Genomic DNA, 5,747 nt, shown 5'->3' with positions numbered 1-5,747 from the left:
TGAAGTGTAATAATAACCTGTCTCTTTGACCTCCGCTGACCCCGAACACCTCGGCCTGAGGCTTCTGTAATCACATTTTGGACATTTTTCAATTAGTAAAGTCATACTGATATAATATTAGGCCATAAAAACAACAACAAACAACAACAAAAACATTTTATTTAAATACACCATACCAGACGCGCAATTAACCCTGAAACAAATGGTACAATGACAGTGTCAATATATAATACCACGGTTACAGCTCAATTTTTATTTTTTTTTATTTACAACCGTACTTACTTAGTAAGTCAACGAATACCATGGTAGTACTATGGTACTTGGTCCAAAAAGACGGTAATAATACGCCAGATTTGTTAGTTAAATGTAATATTTCATTTTTAGGAATGTAATGACATATTTTCGCTATAATAATAATAATAATAATAATAATTGTAATCCCTTTGTAGCGCTCCGTAATCCTGTAAATAGATTAAATAACAGATAATACGAGTTTTACCGGTTTCTGTGGCCACAGCGCTGGATGAGCGGACAGAGGAGATTGAAATCCTCCTGTTGAATGAAATTAAGCTGTATATTCCATTAATATTAAGTTTATTTTGTATAAGGAGGACAGCGCAGGTGAGTGATGGACGCAGCCATGATGGAAAAACCTGCAGCGTGACTACGGCGGCCCGGATGGACGCAAATAAAGCGAAGCGCAAATCGTGAGAGACCTTTCTTTTACTGTCTATGTGAGAGAAGAGCATTTAAAACATAGACATCATAATGTCTATGATTTAAACGAACTAAACGTTCTGCTTTTCATTAAAAACAACATTTAAGTTGTAACATTTTAAAAGTGAAACATTTTAAATTGAACGCCTTTTTTTGCGTTCTACATGGAGAATAACTAGATGGGAAACGAATGAATTGAACAGAACGTCTTGAGATGCGTTTTAAAGATAATATTTTAACTGATTATCAATTTGAATTCTTATTTTTTAACCATCACGTTCGCGATACGCGTGTAAATAAAATAGCGCTCGCTTGTAAATAACGTTTTGTTAACTTTAATTTGATATTTTTAGCGAAATCATATTTTTACCCTCAGAGAATATAGCATAATGCTCTTTACATGTTATGTCAGAGCCGAGAACTTTGAATATTTATGACATATTTAAAAAGCTTCCCACGTGCACGCGCCTTCACAGCCGCGATGACGCGCGCAGCATCTCTTCTGCATCTCTCCACATGTGTTTCACTCACAGCATCATTGACAGCTGAAGCACATCAACGCGTTTACTTCAGATGACGATGAAGAGGATGATGAAAGAACTGACACCAGGAGCCCTGCCTGGAGAGGTAATTGTGATTTAAAAGTTCCTTTCTTTTTGTTTTATAAGTGATGTCCATCGATGAAATATTTAAAATAAGGTATTCTTGACATTTCACAGTTAAACGTATAGCTAGCTAAATATTTCAAGACGGCGTATTGTGGGTTTAAATATAGATGAAAAGACCATTAATAGCAACTGAAATAGTTAATTTCTGTTTAAATTGAACATAAAACATTATTTATTTTTTTACTTTTCTGAGATTAGCGATTTGTATGCACAAAATATGCATAGAAATAACAACAACTTAATTTACAATACTTTAAAGCTTGTTAAGAGTTAGCCTATCGCACATGAAATAACAAGAAACAATAGCATTTGATCACTTTTAGCACTTTGTCTTTTCTTGTTTTTTTACATTAAGACATTTTTTTACATCAAAAGTTTTTTTACAAGTAAAAATTGTATAAAAATGTCAAGGTGAACAAATGCAGCTAAATTATTTAAATGCATAAGTAAATTCCTGCATAACACACACACACACACACACACACACACACACACACACACACACACACATATACAGTATATATATATATATATATTATATATATGGCTACATAAAATAATTAATTTATGAGGTTCTAATAATTTTTATTGAGATCTATTTAAACCCAGTTGTTTTGGTTTGGGAACTTGAAGAGGGACTGGTTTCATTCATTTGCTGCTCTTGTGCTTCACGCACACATGAATGAGCGTGAGTGTGTTTATCTCTCTGTCCACTAAATCCTCTCGACACGCTCTGACTGTGAGTGCTTTCTATCTCTTGACACTGTGATCTTCAGCTTAAAGCGGTGGTCTGAAACTGTATCTGTGAGCAGCCGGCGCTGCAGTCGCTCTTCTGTCAGCGGCTCTGCCACTGAGACTGACAGACGCGGCAGAGAGGAGAGCAGGGTCCTGTTTCCATTCGTCTCCACTCACAATGCTTTTTCCAGTGGCTTTGTGTGTCCATCCACTGGTCATCTCATGATGGATTGGCGATCTTGTGATTTCTCTTGAGGGGAAAGTCTGATCTCATTAATGAGGGTATTTTTACTCCTCTTCCTCACTGGCTTGTGACCCGTCTGAGGAAGACTTCAGTGAAATCACTATCAAGCTAGAGTGATGACACTCATTCAGCATTTGCTTAGTAGATTTTTTTTTTTTTTTTTGTGGTTGTTCCATTTCGAGAGACATTTTAACAAAACGTGCATTTGATTAAAAAACAACAAAAAAAACAGTGCAAACATTAATATTTTGAAATATATTTCATACTGTGTTAATATATACTAAAAAAAATTTTTTTCTAATTTTAATTTTCTGCATCATTACTCCAGTCTTCAGTCTCACATGATCCTACAGAAATCATTCTAATATGGCATTATGTTACAATATAACTTTTTGTAACTTTTCGAATTACAAAATATCTTTAATGTTACAATATAAGAACCTTTTATAGAATACAAGAACCTTTATTTCTTTTCTAAAGTGAGTGACTTCAACACTTTTAAACATGATCTCATGGTGCATTTGTCTGTCAGTGGAGGTTTATAGATGTGTCTGGTGATCTTCAGTGCATTCTCATGCAGTTTTAACCTGTCTGAGCTGCGAGCTGCTCCTTATTAAACCCGCAGACTTGGAGCACGTCATGACAGTTCGTGAGTTAATGTGTGCTGTGACTTCCCAACAACTGGTGATCAGTCAAACACAACCAAATACTCAAGATCACCGAGACTGTAAATGATCTTAAAAGGTGAAACACAGATTAAAGAAACAGTTCACCCAAAAATCACATTTTACAGAAATGTACTCAATCTCAGGTCATCCAAAATGTAGTTGAGTTTGTTGTTCATCAGATTCAGAGAAATGTAGCATTACATCACTTGCTCACCAATGGATGTGAATGGGTGCCGTCAGAAGGAAAGTCCAAACAGCTGATAAAAACACCACAAAAATCCACACCCATGCAGTCCACCAGTTCACATCTTTGTTTATTGCTTTTTGCAAGGAACAAATTCATAAAGGTTTTTCAAACCACTGGCTAAAATATATGCATCCTCCATCTATAATATTGCTTTCTTTAGTTAAAAAGTAATCCTATCTGAATCAGGAGAGAAATATGCTCAGATCAAACATCGTTTACAAGCCAAAACAGCTCTAAACAAATATACTGGTTTTTGATGTGAGAGACAACAGGAGATGGACTTTTTCACTGGAGGAAGCGTTATTATGGATTATGGACTCCTATTTTAACAGACATGATGGTTTAAGCCCTGTTCACACCGAGAACGATAACTATAAAGATAACTAAATAGATAAAGTCTGTTTTTAAGATATAAGTCTGTTTATTTTAAGCGCATGCTTGTTTGCTGCTTTAAACTCTCTAGCTCATTATAGCAGGATGGATTCTGATTGGCTGTCAATATTATTTTATCGTTCACCAGCTGTTTATAGTTGATTGTCCTGGGTATCAGAGGTGGGTAGAGTACCCAAAAACTTTACTCAAGTAAAAGTAAAAGTAATTCTAGAAATATTTACTCAAGTAAAAGTAAAAGTACTAGTCTTGAATAGTTACTTGAGTAAGAGTAAAAGAGTATCGGATAAAAAATCTACTCAAGTAGTTAGTTACTAGTTACTTTGGGTCATATATACGGAGCCTTTTTTTATATAGATATATAGACAAAAAATGTATGTAATGTATGTATGTGTGTATAAATGTATATATTTCATCAGCCTTTAATCCAATTTATGTAATTTATTATAAAACCCTGTCTGTTTATTTAAGTAACAAATATAGGTGTCATACCATAACATATTTTTAATACGACTGACTTTATTTTAAATGTGAATTTAACATTGAAAGTTAATGTGATATAAATATTGCTACTAATCTTTCATTGTTCAGAAAGAGAGCAAATAACATTTACATTATTAAACATAATTTTCACTGACAGTCTAGATTTCATTCACTCTCAGAAACTACCATTAAAATCACTGAAACTGTTAACACTGTGAAATATCTTAATTATAGATTCGTACACACATCTGCACTGCACTTTGTTGTTTCTGACGAGAGAATTCGGCAGAAAGAGGTATTCAGTAAGTGAGCGAGTGAAGGAAGCACCGGCATTTCAGCGATGACTCATCGGAACACCTCTGATTGGCCATTGCATTCAAAAGCTCAACAGAACCATGTGTGATTGGTTAATGCGCAGCGCTGTAAAAACGCGTCTGTCTCTGGCTCAGCGCCAGCAAGCTATCACAGATCTGAATTTAACAGCTGATGATATGACTTACTGAACGTACTCGCACTGGTGTGATTGTATTAAAATTAATAAAATCTTAATCGGCTATTCTTTGTCTTTTGGAAGCTGCATTCAACCTGTTATAAGCCACACACGTACAACAAACTAATGTCACAGTGGTATCGTGTACTGTAATCGAATGTAGCCCAAGTTATTACCTGTTAAACAGTAGACAGCACACGCGTTCATCTAATAAGGATCTCCATCGCAAGCAAATAATAGCCTTTGCAGATTAGCTTTCAATTCAGTGCAGTTCCATAGCCCCGTTTTCAACGCTGCTGATATTCTTAAACGTTACAACTCTGAGTGAACCGCTTCAGATGCTCAGCACGTGCGGCAGGGAACTGAACAACTCATTCAAACTGATTCATGAACCAATTCACTCGTTTGCCAATTGGTTTGATCAAGCCTTTGAACAGAGTTGACTCAAAAGAATGAATCATTCGCGAATGGGCATCGCTCATTGTCCAGAGAAAAGTAGACGGCGCGTTTGGAATAAACTGAAGCATTTATTGCATTAAGATAAAGTAACGAGAGGGGCGTCGCCCACAGTAACGAAGTAAAAGTAAAGATTTTTCCCAAAAAATGTACTCAAGTAAGAGTATAAAGTACCCATCTTTAAATATACTCCGAAAAGTATTCGTTACACCGAAAAATTACTCAAGTAAATGTAACGAAGTAAATGTAACTCGTTACTACCCACCTCTGCTGGGTATGAACAGACCTTTAAAGTTAACGTCTTGATAGATTTGTTTCTTACAAACACACACCTTGGACTGTTGGACTGGAGTGGTGTGGATTACTGTGATGTTTTTATCAGCTGTTTAGACTCTCATTCTGACGGCACCCATTCACTTCCATTGGTGAGCAAGTGACGGAATGCTACATTTCTCCAAATCTGATGAAGAAACGAACTCATCTACATCTCAGGATGACCCTAGGGCGAGGACATTCTCAACAAATTTTAATTCTCAGGTGAACGTCTTTTAAAAAAAAATCACAAATCGCTTCTCCCTTTACAGGTTTAGTGCCATGTCAGACTAATCGCTTTGGAGCAGTTCTACCCCACTGAATTCACCATGGGGGA

Source organism: Carassius auratus, unplaced genomic scaffold (genome assembly GCF_003368295.1).
Source record: "Carassius auratus strain Wakin unplaced genomic scaffold, ASM336829v1 scaf_tig00218104, whole genome shotgun sequence".
Taxonomy (NCBI): Eukaryota; Metazoa; Chordata; class Actinopteri; order Cypriniformes; family Cyprinidae; genus Carassius; species Carassius auratus.
The sequence above is the reverse complement of the archived record's forward strand: the minus strand, read 5'-3'. Positions refer to the sequence as shown.